General features: G+C 43.3%; 1 long non-coding RNA gene across 3 annotated transcripts in view; it reads left to right on the top strand.

The window, feature by feature from the left end:
* The first annotated feature begins 5,290 nt into the window (after positions 1-5,290).
* The window catches only part of LOC307213787, a 68,620-nt gene continuing 53,627 nt past the window's right edge, over positions 5,291-20,283 (top strand). For all 3 annotated transcript variants that reach the window (XR_013837684.1, XR_013837685.1, XR_013837686.1), the window contains exon 1: positions 5,291-5,414. This is a non-coding gene — a long non-coding RNA (uncharacterized lncRNA). The remainder of the gene's footprint in view (positions 5,415-20,283) is intronic.

The following is a 20,283-nucleotide window of genomic DNA, read 5'->3' on the forward strand; positions in this document are numbered from 1 at the left end:
TCAGTTTCCAGAGGCCTCAGTCTTATGGAACTGCTGCTGTAAGCCTCTTCCTGCTCCACACAGCTGGGTAAGTCCTGATATAGGATTGGGGTGGTGAGTTGCATAGCTCCACTGAGAGGAGTCTATGGAAGATGACCAGAAAGAACACTTGTTTCCATCAGAGCTTCAAGGCATGTCTTTGAATGGCATAACACAGGTAGGTTGGCAAAGGAAGAAGCCAGAGCTAGATGTTAGCATGTACAAGGAAATGCATTATGAGTTCTCTGTCTCATGAGACTCTGAGCCATTGTGTCTTAGATACTCTAGTGTGCGTTTGCATCTGTTTGAATACATGAGTTCTGGTGTGAGAAGTACTCAGGAACGCTGTCTCTGGTGAGATTTTGTTTTGCACTGAGACTACGCCATGGTGATTTGCACAATTGTAGCCAACTCAGCTTTTGTTTGACAAATCAATGAACCACCCTGTTAGATGGTAATTTAGCTGCCCCTATTGACCTTGCTTGGATTTGAACCCTGGGCATTAAGGCAAATGCCTACAGTGTCTAAACTAATCCTATGAGCTACTGAGTTCAAAAACAGGCATAGTCTGTTCTTGGCAGTTCTTGTGCTGACATGCAAGTGGGGAATACTGGGTATAATATTTCTGCCATTCAGGCCATAAATATATGGATGAAATATCTGGCTTTGGGGAAATTCATCCACCCTGAGCAAGTGAATATCTGGACCTTTGCCAGTTGCCTACTTTGACTCAGAGAATCTTTATGACAGAGTCAGAATTTCAGTAAGGTTTTCTTACGGGATGATGATTTTTGCAAATTATATTTTTAAGCAGTTTACCTCACTGCTACTGTACAGATGGTGTATTGTATATTTAATGTCATTCCCTGCTGGTTTTTTAAGTAACGTGACTGTACCTCTGCACCTTAGTGGGAATGGAGTACAGGGAAATCTTGAACTCTGAGGAAAGCATTAGTGGCCTGGTACAGATCCAACATATCATATTGAAAGGTTCACAAATCATGAAAAGAGTGTCAGGTCTGTACGTTCCTCCCTCACCTTCCCCCTCTTCCCTCATGTGCTGACTTTGAGCAGAAATCCTTACTTGTTTGAGGCCAGAGCTCTCTGTTATATCTAAAATGAGGACACTCTTTAAAAATATGCAGTCAGAATCTATGAATTCACAGCTGGCTCATTACCTCAAGCCCCTGTAAAAGCCTGGGCCTCATTAGCATGTGTTGAAAGGCAAACTGCATCAGCATCATTAACCTCAGAGAGAAGAGGGCATTCTATTAGCTGGGTGCCACCACTGAGAAGCCCCTAGCCCACATCAACACACAATGTGCTTCACCCAACAGCAGGACAGCAAGCGGTGTCTCCCCAGCAGATCTTAATTGCTCTAAGGAGAAGACAGATTAATAATAATCCCTATAATAAAAAATAATAAAGTTTATCTTACCCAAGGCAGAATAAGGTGAGCAATTAGATGTAGCAAGAGTGGTTTGATGACATCCTCAGTCATTTGGTTTTACTGATGGGCTGGGGGCTAATTATTTTATACAGAAGATTCAACTATATTATGTGGTAAAGAAGAAAATATTTCACAACTTCATATCCCCACCTTTACAGGTATATATCTATATCTATATGCTCCCTGTTTAAGAAAGCCTACTCTCAGATTCTTGAGGGCAAGAAGTTCAGCTGTTGTTCTGAATGTCTTAATTTGTTCTACATGGAAAAACTATGACTTCAGATTTCACGGTGAGAACATAACTCAAGAGCAAGAAATCAATAGTTTCATGCGCACAGTTAAGCAAAATTGGGTTTCATATTGGTAAACAGATCAAATTAATGCTTAGATCTGTAGTTTTGTAACTACCAACACTGCAACTTTAATTGCTCCTAGAATCTGAAATTAATCACTCTGGGTTTGTGATATAACAGCATCCCTGAAAGTAATGGGTCAGTTGGTTGACGCATGAAAATAGTTGACAGAAATGCTTTGCCCCCTCCTTTCATTTTTCTTTCTTTTTCTTCCAGAGAATTGAATCTACCCTTGGCTATGTATGCATTGATATTTTTTTCCTCCCCCTAAAGTATTGAGTAAGATATGTGTGAGAAAACAAGCCTGCATCCTAGCAGAAAACATCACAAGGAGATTGATGGGAAATTTCTCACTGCAGGGAAGAAAGACTTTTGCAGATGTTAGTTTTTCCTTGCAGTTCTTAAAGACGTGTCAATGAATGGAGCGCTCTCCATATGCCATTTTTCTTTGCAGCTGCGATTCCTATTTTCTATTAATTAGTCTTATTTTAACAGATCAATTAAATAAAGCTCTTCACACCTACACTCCCTCTGCACAGCCAACAAGTTACTGCTCTTTAAGTAGCTTGATTCATTTCTGACATATAATAAGAGAATCCTGACTGCTTCCTTCCGCCTTTCTTCAGAGGCAAAATATATTGATCACCCACCCCCCTTTTTGTGTTAGAAAAAAAAGGGAAATTTTGGTAATTTTATCTGTGCTGGTCTAAAGAGGATTTACAGCACAATGCTAAGTGTATTCATTCAGTGTAAGTCCCAGTGTTTCTGATTGGAGTTACTCCCTACCAAATGAGTTTAGAATTGCAGCCTCAGTGATTGAGAGAAAATTTCATCATCAATACAGAACACATAGATTGGGGCTACATGTCTCCCCTTCTCCCCACATGTCCCTGATAATGTATAGTTGGAAAAAAAAAACCACATGCCATGATGTCATTGTGTTGGAATATTCACCCTTCAGAAGTTGGTACACTCCAACTGCCATCAGCCCCAGCCACCATGGTCAGGGATGACCATTTGCAAAATCTAATTATGATGCAAACACCACACTTCACCATCCATGCTCAAGCATGTGCCTCGTAATGCCTCCATAAGATGAGCTTTTCAAGGGTGTGGCATTTCCTATCACTGCCCAGCCCCAAATCAATCTGGGAGCTCCTGGCACGCTGCTTTCTTTCTTTTTTTTCTTTTTAAAAAAATATTTATTAAAATTTTCCAATTTAATACAAAAGAAAAAGCAACAGACAAAAAAGCAAAAATACACAATTAAAACAAACAAAACAAAACAAGTATAGTTCCGATTTCTTATTTCCATTACCTTATATCCCGGACCTCCTCTCACCTCCCCCTTTTGTATTCCAATTCAGATTCTTAATTCAGCAAATCCTTATTATAACTTAATATAACTTATTTTGACTTATTATTCAACTTTTACATTACAGCTGGTAACCATTTAATTTCAGTCCAACATCATTTTAGCATTCATTAATTTTGCAGTATTTCTGTAAATTGTCTTTAAATTTCCTCCAATCCTCTTCCGCCGACTCTTTTCCCTGGTCTCGGATTCTGCCGGTCATTTCTGCCAATCCCATATAATCGATCAGCTTCATCTGCCATTCCTCCAGAGTGGGTAAATCTTGTGTCTTCCAATATTTTGCGATAAGAATTCTTGCTGCCGTTGTTGTGTACATGAGAAATGTTCTATCCTTCTTTGGCACCAATTGGCCAACCATGCCCAGGAGAAAGGCCTCTGGTTTTTTCAAGAAGGTGTACTTAAGTACCTTTTTCAATTCATTATAAATCATTTCCCAGAAGGCCTTAATCCTTGGGCACATCCACCAAAGGTGAAAGAATGTACCTTCAGTCTCTTTACATTTCCAACATTTGTTATCCAGCAAATGATAAATTTTTGCAAGCTTGACTGGGGTCATGTACCACCTATAAATCATTTTCATAATATTATCTCTTAAGGCATTACATGCCGTAAATTTCAAACCGGTGGTCCATAACTGTTCCCAGTCAGCAAACATAATGTTATGTCCAAAATCCTGTGCCCACTTAATCATAACAGACTTTACCGTTTCATCCTGAGTGTTCCATTTCAGCAGCAAGTTATACATCTTTGACAAAACCTTATGTCAGAGCTGCCTCCAGGTCCCAGCTCACAGAGGACCAACGCTAGGCTGTAGTTATGTACAAAGTCTTTATTGAGATTCAGTCTCCATTTTAAAGCCGCAGCGTGCAGCTCTACGTCCCGACCTTAGACCGGCGAAGTCCCGTCTGAGTCTCCTCCCCCTCCACACCAGTTTAAGACACTCGCTTTGCTCCACCTCTTCCTAAGTTCCTTTCTCCTCTGGGCCCTCCTGCCCGCTAGGGTCTCATCCTTCCTGGACTCCTCTGACGCTGACCCTGACGATTCTTGCCCCTCCTTCCGGCGGGCTTTAGGACCTGGTTCCCTATCCGGGCTACCTTCTGTGCCGCTCTCCTGTACCTTTGAACTTGGCGCGCGCGCCCAGCCTGCAACTTTCCTCTTAACCGTTAACTCGCTCTCCGATGGAGGCGTGGTCAACCCTGACTCATCTTCTCTCGCTGGTGGTGCATATGTGGGCTCTGACACCTGGGACTCCTCCCCCCCACTACGCTCTGGTGGGGAAGCTGGTCCTGATTTCCAACTGCTGCTCTGGGAGTCCCCGCTGGCCCCTTGCTTCTGGGGTGTCCCCCTTGGGTCGCCCCTTGCCCTGCCCATCGGCGCCCCCTTCTGTGAATCTTCCGATTCGCTGGAGAGGCTCATGGAATCTATCGGGCTGCTGTCATATTCTCCTACGCTGCCCTCGGATTGCTCCCCCTCGCTTTCCATCTCCTCTCCTCCATGCGCTCCCGCTGAGTCCCTGACACCTTAGTTTTGGGTTCTAACAATTCTGTTTCTAATTTCGATTTTTCCACCTGGAATCCAATTTTCTTATCCAGTTTGATAATTATCTGATAATAATGAAGCCAGTCTCGTACTTTACTTTTTAGTTTCTCAAAACTCTGCAATTTCAATTTGTCTCCCTCTTGTTCCAAAATCTCACAATATTTTGGCCATTTGGACTCCATGTTAAGTCTTTTGAAAGCTTTAGCTTCCATTGGTGACAACCACCTTGGTGTTTTATTTTCCAATAGGTCTTTGTATCTTATCCAGACATTAAACAATGCTTTCCTGACAATATTATTTTTAAATGCTTTATGTACCTTAACCTTGTCGTACCACAAGTATGCATGCCACCCGAAGGCATTATTAAAGCCTTCCAAATCCAAAATGTCTGTGTTCTCAAGAAGCAGCCAATCTTTCAACCAGCAGAAAGCTGCTGATTCGTAATAAAGTTTGAAGTCCGGCAGGGCAAAACCCCCCTTTCCTTTACATCAGTTAAAAATCTTAAATTTTATTCTGGGCTTTTTGCCCTGCAAGACAAATCTAGAAATATATTTCTGCCACTTTCTTTCTCTTATACAAACCTGACATATCTGTTGCAGCCAAACCCCAATTCCATTGGGCTCATTATTGCCTCTAGCCTGTCTCAGAAGCAGCAGCAAAACCAGCAACCTCTCAGTGGGTGAGTTATAAGAGGACAGCACTCATCTGTTAAGTTGGGGAGAGGTGGGCAATGGCTGCCTCATGAGGCTGAATACCCTTGTTGTCTGGATCACTGACCCATAGTGGTGAGGCCATAACCCCAGAAGCTCACATTCAATGGTGATGGGCCCAAATGTGACTATTATTGCTGCCAAGCAACAGGGGAAAGCAATTTGGGGGCATCTATTTTTACAGCAAGGCTCTTAACTTCACTGCCAGGTTCAAAATGAGACAGATCCCCAAATATTTCATTCAGTAGGGATCTTATTTTATGTTTATGAGATACTTTATGATGTGACCCCAACAATCTCTGACTGGGATTCTACTACCCTGCTGGTTGATGTAAATTGGGAGCACATTGGATTCTCTCCCCCCTTCCAAAATCCACTTGTGATAGATCAGATGAGTTTTAGTGATCTTAAAAGTATATTAAGCTACAACTATAAGAGAGTCAAAGAAAAAGACCATAGAGAGAATAAGCATCACAAGCAAACATTCTCACGCATCTAGGACCTGTTCCTTCTTTCTAACTTGTTTGCCTTTTGTACCCCCATATCCTATTCTAACTTGGGGTGCCTCTTTCTGATTGGCTCCCTAAATCACCATCAGTCACAGCCTTTCACCCATTTCCTTGCCCTTACTGTCCCAGACAAGAATATTCCTTCATCTCAACCTGCCTCATAATACATGTGTACCCTGTTTTGCTTCACTATTCCATCTTTACTTTAGGCATCTGTCAAAGTATGCTGCTAAAATGCTCCTAACTAAGCACATTGCTGCTGAAATCTGCGCTGTAAGCATATTTGTTATTGAAATCCTGTGCTCATCAATTCTATGCTTGAAACATTGCCCAAACATTTTGTATCTGCCTTACTATACTTCTGATTATCATGTAAGACAAAGCAGTCAGTATTGCTATTGAACAGCTCCACCATTGGTCAGTTTACCCTAATATTTAGTTGAGATCTGCCTCTTTGCATTTTCTACCCATTTGTTCGAGTCCTGCCTTCTAGCAGAACAAGTCTGCTGCTGTGTCTTCCTTGTGACAGCTCTTCAGATCTTGGAAGACACCCGTCATGTCTCCCCTTAATATTTCTTCTTCCTCATGAGGAATGGTTGAAATAATTGCGTATGCTTAGCCTGATAGACTGAGAGGAGATATGATAAGGTAAAGGTAAAGGTACCCCTGCCCATGCGGGCCAGTCTTGACAGACTCTGGGGTTGTGCGCCCATCTCACTCAAGAGGCCAGGGGCCAGCGCTGTCCGGAGACACTTCCGGGTCACGTGGCCAGCGTGACATCGCTGCTCTGGCGAGCCAGAGCCGCACACGGAAACGCCGTTTACCTTCCCGCCGGTAAGCGGTCCCTATTTATCTACTTGCACCCGGAGGTGCTTTCGAACTGCTAGGTTGGCAGGCGCTGGGACCGAGCAGCGGGAGCGCACCCCGCCGCAGGGATTCGAACCGCTGACCTTTCGATCAGCAAGTCCTAGGTGCTGAGGCTTTAACCCACAGCGCCACCTGCGTCCCTGTATGATATGATATGATAGCCACCCTCAAATTTATAAAGAGCTGCCACATGGAGGATGGAGCAAGCTTGTTTTCTCCTGCTCCGAGGCTAGGACTCAAACCAATGGCTTCAAGTTACAAGATAGGAGATTACAACTAAACATCAGGGAGAACTTTCTGACAGTAAGAGCTGATTGACAGTGAAACAGACTCCCTCAGGAGGTGGTGGATTCTTCCTTCTTGGATGTTTTGAAGCAGAAGTTGGGTGACCATCTGTCATGTATGAGATTCCTGCCTTGCATGGGGATGGACTAGATGATTCTTGGGGTCCCTTCCAACCATAGGTGCCAACTCCCTGAGGCCCTGGGTGCCCAAGCAGCCACAAAATTCCCCACGAAGGGGCTGGGCACCCACAAATTTCGGTACTAGGGCCATGCATGCTGCATGGCACCCACGGCCCCGGGCACCCACCCCCGGGCAGCATGCAGTTGCGGGACCAAGTTGGCACTCCTGCTTCTAACTTTACAATTATATGATTCTTCATTTCTCATAGGAGTTGGTTTCCTGACCACCCTCCTCTAGGCATGCTCTAATTTGTCAGTGCCCTTAAAACGTGTCTACGACAAGTCATGCTTTTTAATTTCACCAGATCACCAGCTCGATACATCCTGCAACCAGTCTGGCAGATGCAGGACAAGAAAACGTTCCGGCATCATTATACTGGGGTTTGTTTTTAACGGAACATGTTCCGACAACAAAGGAACAAATGCGAGGTTGCCATTGTGTCATCCTCAGTCTTCCTTGTTGTTGTTGTGTGTGGCAAAGGGAGAAGGTGAAGAAGTTGATGTTTATCAATGAGATCCTACAGTTAAAGGTGAAAAAATTGTGATGCCACATGAGAGGGGATGTCTCTCTCTCTCTCTCTCTCTCCTCTCTCTCTCTCCTCTCTCTCTCTCTCTCTCTCTCTCTCTCTCTCACACACTTTTGCTTGCTCATTCACATGTTATTAAGGCTTGAAACCTTTGCATCAGGGGAAGAAGTGCTGCTGAACATTGGTACTTCTGAGGTTTTTTGTTTTTTAAAAAAAACAAATAAACTAAAAAAGGCATATGTTCAAGCTGCAAATCTCTTCTAATATCTCCTCTCCTCTGTATCTCCTCTAATAACAATTGATCACTGAGCTATGGAGGAGAGAGCCTCCTGCAGATACCATCTTATCAGGAGGCCATTCTACACAAGATAGTAATCATGCCTTTAGTGGTGTGGTACCTGCCCTGTGGAATTTCCTCCTGTTAAATATTAGACAGCAGCTGTGCCTCATCTTTCTGGCACCTTCTGAAGACTTTCTACTTTCCCATACTGGAATTGTATTTAGATGTTTTAATTCTTTTATTGCTTGTGTGTTTGCCACCCTGGGCTCCTTTGGAAGCAAAGGCAGGATACATGCATATACATATTCATGTGCATATCCATGCATTTATGGCGTGGGCAGAGAACCCTCCTCCAGGGCTCTCTATCTGGTTCTCGGCATTCCTCCCATACCACAACCTCTCCCCAGTCACACTCTCTCCTCCCAGGCTTCACTCCCCATCACTGGCCTTTCTCCACACTCTCCTTGAGTAGCTTTTGGTTGGCTGGAATGCCCCTTTGATCTCTGATGGTGACTCTAGTTTGCTAGGGTGGAGAACAGAGGTGTGTGTGAAACTGTTTATATATTCATTCCTCCACCCAGTTCCCCTCTGGCCTCATCCACCAATGGCATGTGGCCCCCTGGAAGGTTGCCCAGAAGGGCACATGGCCCTCAAGCTGGAAAAGGTCCCCCACCCTGTGTTCGGGTGAGTGATTTGGCAGTAATGCATTAGTTGGATTATTGTCCTCCCTGCCCTGGCAAGTATAAGATAAACTGCTTTGGATGGGATTTTACAGGATGAAACACAATACGTTATTGAGTATAGCATTGCCCCAGATGCCCTCTACAGGCCCTTCCCATCAATTAACACCATCCTTCATTGTTTCTGACCCTCTTTAACCTGTTCTAATGACTCCTATATGTATCTGTACTGCAGCAGAAAGAGAACAGCAAGAGTAAGAGGTTCATACACAATGGAGCATGTACTTAATCAGCCAAGGATGTCACTTCTCATCAGCAGAAGCCTTTCTGCCATTGTTCCCAACTCCCTTCCTCTGCTCCAGTGATGTAATGGGGGGCATATGGAACAGACACTATCTATTTATACAGGGGGTTATCCTCTTCCACGTTGATGAGAGCTGATGCTTTTTGTAGCTCATAGGCAACCCAAAGATCACTCCCTTTCTTTAAAAGCAAAAAATCTACCCGAGATTCTCCACCTACCCCACTACAACATGGAGCTGAGCCTTATCCTGAGCCACACCACATGCCCATCTAACTCAGACACATCCAATCCGATTGGTGAAATTTTCCCAGGTCTCAGGCAGAAATATCCCCCTGATCAGCTCTGCAATGTAGATACACATTTTGCTGGAGATGGCAGAGACTGAGTTTGGTAACTTATGCATGCAAGCCATGCACTCTGCTACTAAACTTCTATATGGGTTCTTCGAGACAGAATGTGGCTCATAGGTTGCTGCTGCTTGGTTTTCACTGGTCCTTTGCCACCCTGTTGCTTAAGGTCCTTCAGGTGGAGCTGCTGCTGATTTTTGATCCTGGGACTCTGTATGTACACAATATGTACTTTTCAGATCAGCTTCTGAATTATAAATCCCCACAACTAACAACAACAGTAAACAGCATAAGGGCCTGCCATTCTATCCACCCCTTAGGAAAACCGAGTTGTTTTCATTTTGACAGGCTAACACCTCTTTTTCTTTTAATAATGAGGAGGCCAGCATAGCATCTCCATGCAAGTGGCTTTATTGATTTCACCAGGACTGTTCTTTGGATTGAGGACCAAGTTAATTGGCATTACCCTCCATAGCAACACTGAAACGAGCCCCATCTTGTGTCCTGCGGGCTCCAGTATATTTCCATCCTGCATTACCTCACACAGCTGCTTCCTTTTGGAATCCAAACCCCAATCAAAGAATCTCTCCAACCTGGATTTTCTTTTTGAGCATTATGCTGGCTAGCTTCAAATGAGCAAAGTGCATTTAACCAGCCATTTATAAGCCTCGATTGCATGGCTTTGAAGGGATGCCTTTGTGGGCTTCTCCTTCCCTTCATCCCCTGCCTCTTCGGTGCTAATGCTGTGACTGTTTCTTTGCCAATCACAGCATTAGGCTCATATCTGTTTAAGCACACATGGGGGTTACTGTTTCCAGATTGCTCCATGCATACCTGAAACATTGTTTTCCTTTCCACTGGGTCCTTCCCACATTCATTACAGCCTGATAATGCCATTCTTGGATACCAGCGAAAAACCGCCGTGCTACAAAGCACAGCAAGAGGCCAAGAAGAATAGCTTTGTTTACCTCTCTTTCTCCCCGCCTCGCCTTGTCCGTTTCCTTCTGCAAGATGTGCATGCTGACCCCAAAAAATAATGATTGCACCTAAGGACCCCAAGTGTAAATAGGAATCAACTAGCACTTGGGTTTCATCTCAGGTCACAAAGGAAGAGTGCATAATGGCTGGGCTGAATGTGTTTGAAAAGGAATTGTTTCTCACCAGCTGAATTTCTTAAGAGTGCAATAATAACTATAATTAAACAGAAAATGGGCGGGGTGGTGGGGAGTGGGGAGACATTTCAAACTGCTGCAATTTTGTGCAAAATGCACGGCAATTATCTTTCTATTCCTAGCCCAATCGGGTACAAAGCTGTTTCTCTTCTCCTCCACCCCTTTGCTTTCTACACTCTTGTATAGCATCATTGCAGTTTTCTGTTGATGGCAGAAGTACACTGAATTTCACCAGACCGAGCTGCCTTGGAAGGTTTGATATTAATTGCACAGAACATTGTTACTCAGAGCACAGAGCAGCATGACTGACAAATCTGGCTCGGGAATGATGTTAGCAATTTTCTCGTTGCAGTGGTGATTATGGCAAGGAACATTATGTAGCTCATTTAGGAAGCTTCTTATTGTTTATAATGGTGTGTGTGTGTTTCAAAGCACTGCAGAAGAAGAAAAAGGCAAAAAAAGAGAAGAATTCTAATTTTTTTTTATTGCAACTAGATTATAAAATACTACCAGATTCCATTTCCCCTCTTCACCCCTGGCCACAAGTCCTCCTTTAAATTCAGCCTCTTCATTTTCATTGAGGTACTGGCAAGATCTCACAGGCTGCCTTGACTTTTTTTGGCTTGGAGTGTGAAAATAAAGAGTTCATTTAATTTAATAGCCAGCCTTAAGGATACAATCTATTAGCAAACTGGAGTGATGTAAGTGTTTAGCACCTTGGTGTGTAATTTCTGTGAGCTCTACATGGAAGCTCTTTGAAAGGAGCCGTAGCTTGGTGGTACAGCATACACTCTGTATGCAGAAGTTCCCAAGTTCAATCCCTGTGATCTCTACTTAAAAGACAGCAGGACTGGGGAAAACCTCTATTGTGGCTGTGGGGAGCCACTGCCAGTCAGAATTGAAAGTAGTGGGGTAGGTAGACCAGTGATATGACTCTGTATACCTGAAGAGCATAATAAGAAGAAGTAAGATTGAGATAGTAATGGATTTGAAAACAATAATATGCGAATGAAAGACTTAGGGCATAACCAAACCCAGGATGGGGAACCTGCAGCCCTCCAGATGTTGCTGGACTCCCAGCACCCTTGCTGGACCTGATGGGACTTGGAGTCCAATGCTACCTGGAAGGCCAGAGGTTTGCCAGTCTTGTTCTGACCTGTTGGCATCTGTCTGTCTCAAGAGACAATGGAGTGTGCCTCCAGGGGTGAAGTCAAACTGCTGCATTAGCAACACCAAAGTGACCTCCCTGGAGCACAACTGTGGGCAGTGTGCATGGAGGCCCTGGGCTGCCCAGACAACAAGACCCTCCTTTTAGCCTCTCTGATGTGGTCCAAAAGGAAGCAGAGGAATACATTTGCCACCAGCTGGAAGGAGGTGTACAATACAACATCTGATTGTCTTAGGGACTCCACTCTGGATTGGTGTAGGGTTTACTCCTTAGCCTTCTCCTAAAGATATAATGCTAAGTAGCGGAGGTTCAGGATCAGAGCTTTCCTTCTCCTAGATGGGCTACCTTCCCAGGTTGAGGAGCCTCATCTACCCCTCACTTCCCGCAGCAGCAAATAGCCGCCTTGACCACTGGACCCACTACTGGTCTCATCCACTCAATCCACTAGACCCTGTCTTTGCATGAAGTCCCTAATTCAACAAGGGTTTGAAACCCATCAGTCAACTCCACCTGGTTTAGCTGGCCACTTTTTTGTTTTGTTTATATATATTTTTGTTTAGCTGGCCAGTTGAAGCAGTTCCAGGGGCGTGGCCACTGTCACATGCTGACAGCTTCTAGGAGCCACGGGGGAGAAGTAAGTGCAGTGTGGAGACCAAAAGCGGACAACGTGTCCCACCAGAGGTGCTACCCCCCAACACCCCTTATCTAACCACATTTAAGCATTTCATCATGGCTTTCACTGTGGTGGTTAAACATGCACCTCTACATTTCCATCACTGTATTGACCTTGTCTGGGACATGCCCTTATTTTGTGTATAAGTCTGCAATTATGAAAGCCACTGAAATATGAAAGAGTTGGATGTTATTATGCACAATGTAGTCTCATGACATCTGAGTAGGAGGTATGCTTGATGGTGTCAAAAACAAATGCTGGTTTATGTTGCTGATCTTAAGTTCTACATATTGTGGAATGGCAATGGAGGCAGTGTGTTCTTCCCTACTTACATGCTCTAATTACATAATCAGAATATAAGTTATCAGGTACCCATTATGGAAGACAAATATAGAAATACATGCCCTGAAAATCTCCTGACCTTCCAGCTGCAATGCTACATGAGAACAAAGGTTCTAGGCTCTAGAACAACAACCGTAATGAATTTGAAATGACAGGGTTAACCCGTCCCCAACCGCAGCATCAGACAATATAGATTCAGCTCAGGCACAGGTTAAACCCAGTTGTTGTTGTTGCTTAGTCATTTAGTCGTGTCTGACTCTTCGTGACCCCATGGACCAGAGCACGCCAGGCACTCCTGTCTTCCACTGCCTCCTGCAGTTTGGTCAAACTCATGTTGGTCCCTTCTATAACACTGTCCAACCATCTCGTCCTCTGTCATCCCCTTCTCCTTGTGCCCTCAAACTCTCCCAACGACAGGGCCTTTCCAGGGAGTCTTCTCATGAGGTGGCCAAAGTATTGGAGCCTCAGCTTCAGGATCTGTCCTTCCAGGGAGCACTCAGGGCAGATTTGGAGCAAGAACTGGCAAGCCACTCCAGTATTCCTGCCAAGAAAACTCCATGGACAAAAACAACAGGCATATAAACCCAGTTACTTTATAATAATAGTTCCAGGATATTTTTGATGCCATCTACCGATTGTCAATAACCTATTCTTAACAAGTCCCCCACACCTTCATGTGTACCAGCTGCCCACTCCCTTCAGTCTTGATTCTGAAATGCATCAAAATCTCAATCGCTCACTTTTCTGTTGCTACATTTTCCATCCTCCTAATACCCCTCACCTTTCTATTACAAAGTAGCATTAAAAATAATAACGAAAAAAGACTCCTACCTACTGTACTGTTTATGATTCTTCCTACAAATTTGCTACATGCTTTGGTAGTGTCATACATCGCTGCTTTGAGTTATTAAAAATTGCCTTTGATTGCTCTCAAGTGCTTGAAATGCATTTATAATCTATACTTGCTGCAGAGTGTTGAAACACACACACACACACACACATTGATGATATATTGCAATTTTTATATAATCAAGCCCTTTTATATCAAGCACAGTGTGTGTGTTTCTTGGTTCATCCATACTGTTGTGATGTTTGTGTGATCTGGTTCAATGCTGGTCCAATAAAAGATATCACAGATCTGCAATATTTCACATGCAACTTTCCATCTGGATGAAAGTACTGCACTCAGTGTCCCAACACGGATGCTGTGCTGACTATTTTTAATCAATCATAGAATCATAGAATCATAGAGTTGGAAGAGACCACAAGGGCCATCGAGTCCAACCCCCTGCCAAGCAGGAAACACCATCAGAGCACTCCTGACATATGGTTGTCAAGCCTCTGCTTAAAGACCTCCAAAGGAGGAGACTCCACCACACTCCTTGGCAGCAAATTCCACTGTTGAACAGCTCTTACTGTCAGGAAGTTCTTCCTAATGTTTAGGTGGAATCTTCTTTCTTGTAGTTTGGAACCATTGCTCCGTGTCCGCTTCTCTGGAGCAGCAGAAAACAACCTTTCTCCCTCCTCTATGTGACATCCTTTTATATATTTGAACATGGCTATCATATCACCCCTTAACCTCCTCTTCTCCAGGCTAAACATGCCCAGCTCCCTTAGCCGTTCCTCATAAGGCATCGTTTCCAGGCCTTTGACCATTTTGGTTGCCCTCCTCTGGACACGTTCCAGTTTGTCAGTGTCCTTCTTGAACTGTGGTGCCCAGAACTGGACACAGTACTCCAGGTGAGGTCTGACCAGAGCAGAATACAGTGGCACTATTACTTCCCTTGATCTAGATGCTATACTCCTATTGATGCAGCCCAGAATTGCATTGGCTTTTTTATCTGCCGCGTCACACTGTTGGCTCATGTCAAGTTTGTGGTCAACCAAGACTCCTAGATCCTTTTCACATGTACTGCTCTCAAGCTAGGTGTCACCCATATTGTATTTGTGCCTCTCATTTTTTTTGCCCAAGTGCAATACTTTACATTTCTCCCTGTTAAAATTCATCTTCAATTAATGCAAACCTAGGCAGTGGAATGGAGCCTGCTCTTGTATTTCAAAGTCATTCATGTGAACTGAGCTGACTCCCAAAGACATTGTCTAGGTGCAAAGATGTGGTCAAAGGTCTTCTTCATCTGCCATATTATCTTCCTTGTGCCTTGATAAATGTTGGAAACCACTGATGTAAAATTGTTTGAGAAGAAATGCATATTTGGATTACATGCGCAGGAGTTTTAAACATTGTTTCCAATCCACTTTTTATCAAATGTCAGTGACACATAAGATTGCTAAGAACAAAGCAATCAGGATGGTGATAGGTTTGTCTGTGTGTGCGTGGGCACACACTTTAGCCCCCCTGGATAAGTCGGCTAAGAAGCAATTGCAGCATTTAAATTCATGTTTTGTCATTTCCATTTCAAAAAGTCCTATGGGGAGGAGAGATGGTAAGAATTTCCATACGTTACAGACAGAGGGTACTTTGCTCTGAATTTTGCAATTTACACTGGAAAGCATGCATGCAGCCTGATCTCCTGTATGTTGCTCAGAAAGTTCAATTAAGCTAACAGGGGCTGACTCCCACCTAACTATGCAGTGGATTTTAATCTTAATATTGTAATAATGCTTCCTCTGCCTTCTATATTATTACTAGTTGAATACACTTTTGATTTCAAATTTAATAGTCATTAAAATGAAAATGTGGTAAAAAAACCACCACCACCACCAACCATAACTGATTATAAAATAAAAGCATCCTAGATATGCCTCAAACTGTTTTCTGGTAAAATTTCATTGGGACTAATCAGAAAGAAATGCTTCTACATCCCAATGAGGGAAGCAGGCAGAATACTCAGAATTCAATTGCTTTAGACATAAAAACAGCATTCATAAAGGGTCTGACTCTTCTTTCTATAAGAGCAGGATGCAGCCTGTCCATTCAGAGAAGTTCAGGTAAAGTTCTTTGTCAGTTCCTGAAATAACAAGACCCAACACTGCCAAGAATCTGTCTGCCATGTCTTAAGATTTCCCCTGGTTTCATTTATTCTCCTCTATTGCTGTTTCTTATCAGACTGCAGAAGTGTCTAGGATCCACAAAGTTGTGTCACAGAACCATAGAGTCATAGAGTTGTAGAGTGGGAAGGGACCCCAAGGGTCATTGAGTCCAACCCCTTGTAATGCAGGAATCACAGCTAAAGAATCTGTGACATATGACCATCCAACCTCTGCTTAAAAACCTGCAGTGAAGGAGAGTCCACCACCTTCCAAAGGATTCAAGTTCCACTGTCAAGCAGCTTACAGTCAGGAATATGATGGCCATCTTCAAATATCTTCAGGGCTGTCACATGGGAAATGGAGCAAGCTTGTTTTCTCCTGCTCTGGAGGGTAGGACTCAAACCAACGGCTTCAAATGACAAGAAAGGAGATTCTGACTAAATGTCAGGAAGAACTTTCTGACAGCAAGAGCTGATTGACAGTGGGAGATTGTGGACTCTCTTTCACTGCAGGTTTTTAAGCGGAGGTTGGGTGGCCATTTTTAATTTATGTACCACCCTTCATCAAAAAAAATCTTAGGGTGGTTCACAAGAGACAAAAAGCACAAATAAATCACCGTCTCGTGTGATCCAGTTGAGGTTCCTCGTTGCAGAAGATTGGGCTAGATCATGGGTAGGCAAACTAAGGCCTGGGGGCCGGATCCGGCCCAATCGCCTTCTAAATCGGGCCTGCAGAGGGTCTGGGAATCAGTGTTTTTACATGAGTAGAATGTGTCCTTTTATTTAAAATGCACCTCTGGGTTATTTGTGGGGCATAGTGATTCATTCATCCCCCCCAAAAAAAATATAGTCCGGCCTCCCACAAGGTCTGAGGGACAGTGGACTGGCCCTCTGCTGAAAAAGTTTGCTGACCCTTGGGCTAGATGGTCATTGGGCATCTCTTCCAACCGTACCATTCTATGGTTCCATGATGCTAAGTCAAACTCTATTTTAAAGGCTTGCTTTCCCTCTGGCAGGCTTGGGTTGGCTAAGGAGGCAGCAGCCCTACTTCTGAGCGCAGCTTGGAACAGGGGTGCCTTAAGTCTCTGTTAGTTCCACCAGCTTCCTATAATTAGGGTTGCTCTGTCACTTACTCGAGGATCAAGGCACTTTAGAAATTAGCTGTCAACCCTTCTCTTCTCCTGCTGGTTATCCGGCTACAGTGTGGAGTATTAGTTAATGGCTGCAGTCTATCAGGTGTGAGGATATGTCCCGCTGATAAGGTTGGACCAACACAAATGTATGTGTTATTCTCCAAGTCCTACCTGCCACTCTTCGTGAGTCATTCTGGACCTTTGGCAGTTTTAAATTGCCTGTGATGGATAGAAATGCTATTGGAGGCCAAATGGCTATCATTTTACTGTGAGATGCAGTGAACCCATTTATTTGGCTATCTGATAAGGTTGGGAGTAGTAATGCCTTGCATCAGTTATACTCCAGGAAGCAAAGAGAAGAAAAGACAGGATATAACCTGAATATTAGAAAAAGAAAAAAACATCTCATGGAATTATTATTTGAACGTGTCACAATATAAATCTTAGCCTAATTAAAGTACAGTAAGTTACCGGTAACTGGCTCTCGTTTAGCAAAGTAATTAATTAATCAACTAAAATAAATATCACAGTGTCTTAATTCGTGTGATATTCTGAGAAACTTAAGGGAAATAGCACATACCTTTACTAATCACTTATGACAAGAACTAAATGTATGAAAACTTTTGTGAACTAACTGTTATTAAAGATCCATGTTTTGAAATTTCTTTTTATAACTTTGAGGGCTCATATCAATGGATTAATGATTTCAGTCTTACTTTCTAAATTATCTGGTTGCATTTTATTTATTTATTTAATAAGATAATCATTTTTCATGCTGCCATATGCTTTGGTTTGCTGACGAAAGACTATAAGATGAGACTCCTTGGGAGGCCATTGAAATGTGTAAATTGAATTATGAAATGATGTGCTAAATGAAGTGATAGCTTATTCATAATTAAAAACTATTCAGTGTTGAGTGATTTTTAATATAAAAACTTGTCACTTAAGCGTAGTGATTTCAAGGTAAAAGAAGCTTAAACTTCTACATTAAGACTTACATTTATATTTGTGATCAAACCCATTGAAGTGGCCAGTGCTTAATCTACAGTGGCTATTTCTACGTTTCCTTAGGAATAAATGTCCTGGGCAAACAGCCTTGTTCAAATCCATTTTTTATTGGTGCAGGATTGTCATGCAAACATCCACACACACCTGTGTTTTTTTGTCACCATATTCGTTGCCATTTGTACATATACATTCCACTGCTTGATGTCCACAGAGGCGGATGGAGCTTAATGAAACATATTAGCGCATTTCAGGTGCAAAGAGGGTCCCTCCCCATAGTAACATCTCCTTCATTCTCCACAAAACAAAATCATTTACCAAAAACAACCACAATGAAAAGGAGAAAGGCACAAAGAGCATAGAAAGTCAGAGCTAACAATAAATGAATGAATTAAATTAAGCAACAACCAGATCAAAGGTTTGTTTAAACAGATGAATAATGGTGGACAAAACATCTCTCTCTCCTCGCTCAAATTATGGCATGATTCAGCCAAGGATAAGAGTTTACAGAGCAATCCTATACATGCCTGTTCAGAAGTATGCCTCATCAGGTCAACAGGGCTTATTCTCAGGTATAGCATATAGCAGGAATGGAAAGCCTATGGCTCTCCATATGTTCTTGGACTACTTCTGGCATCCCTGACCAGTGACTCTGCTGCCTGGGGCTGGTGGGAGTCCAATACCTGCTGGAAGGCTACAAGTTTCCTACCCCCAGTGTGGAGGACTGCAGCCTAAAGTCAGATGCTTCACTCCCCGCTTTGACTTCAGTGGGCCTTAAAGGTAAAGGTAAAGGGACCCCTGACCATTAGGTCCAGTCATGACCTGCACCCTTAGTGGGCCTTAGAGAGGCTTAAATTGGTGGAAGGCTCATACGATTCATATTCATTTTTAGGTGGGACAGAACAAGGAAAAATATATAAGATAGCTCTGATAGCTGTGTAGAACCCCACTATTTGCCCTGTTGCACTGATCCATCCACACCCCCCACAAAAAAAATCAGGCTGACCCACCCAGGGTCAATTCAGGGACTCCTTGCCCCAGATCTGGTCCCGATTTAGTTTGGGATGGGGCTAATGATTAATTTGCTTTAAAAAACAAAATCAAACCCCAATTAAACACACCAAGAGCAGGAGGTCAGTTGGGGGGGGGCCTCCTTCTCAAGTGGTTTCCTTGCAGAGAACAGCTGTTGTATGGAAGCATCAATTCTGCAGGGTGCAGAATTGTAATCCAACCTGAACCACAGTGATCCAGGGCTGTCTCAGCCCATCTTGACTGATACCAGAATGCCTCAGAATAAGCCCAATTTGGGCCATATTTGACTTGGCCAAATCTGGTGCACAGCCCTATTGTTTACATATTCACGTTTGCCGCCTGAATCCTGAAAATATAAACATCTGCATTAATTTGTTTGGCAAGATGTAAGCTGCAATGTTTTATAATATAAACCCATTTCTGCCTGCCTGCTGTGGAAGTAAACTTTCTCTTTGGACAAATTATTCTGTAATTGTACACACTGGGGTTTCATGATTTATTTATTTTTAAAAAGTCTTTTCTAGTACCAGCCGCTGCAAGAGATATGATACAGATCTAGGATGGCCTGCTAGTCTTCCCTGTTCACCTAAAACAACTTATTTTATCTGCTACAGTGACACTTGCTTACAGCAACAAACGAGAGAACTTTGACCTTAGTTTTCTCCCCCTTCTTTGAGAGCTGGAATGCAAGCATTCATTTCAGGCGCTTTTTAAAAGGTTATTTTCAGCAGAGCTGAAACAGATCTGGTGATTGCAGATCTGCAAACTGAACTTGAGTGTTTGTGGTTTTCAGTAAAATATCTAAATTTGAATTAATAACCTTTCTGAGAGTAGCTTAGCATTTCGCCAATATCTCACTTTAGATGAGTGCAGGCTTGACAGATTCAGTAAGAGACAAAGCTCTTGTAGTTTTAGTATTTTCTTAAAATGGTACATTTCAGGAGGTGTGGACTTTCTCCTAATAGCTCTGCAGCTATACAAGCTGAGATCCTCCTTTTTGTGGTGCAGCAGTCTGCCTGCCCCCTCTACCTTCCACCCTGCCCCCCCCCCCCGCCCATGTGTGGCAGGGCTCTGAATGCGGCAGTGGTCCTGTTCCATACTCAGGGGTGGGGGTGGGGGTGGGGAGAGAGGTTTGGATTGCAGCCTCAGATTGGATTGCAGCCATTAAATTAGGTTAGACACAGCTGGGCTTGAAGTCAAAAGTTCTTTCCTGTTGTTGGCCTTCCCAGCCTCAGTATATTCAGAGATAGACTGCCTCTGAACCTGGAAGTTCCATATAGCAACTTCAGCAAACATCCATTGATGGACGACTTTCCTCCTCCAGGTTCAGAAGTAACCTTCATCT

The sequence above is a fragment of the Podarcis cretensis genome, assembly GCF_951804945.1.
Source record: "Podarcis cretensis genome assembly, chromosome: 3".
Lineage (NCBI taxonomy): Eukaryota > Metazoa > Chordata > Lepidosauria > Squamata > Lacertidae > Podarcis > Podarcis cretensis.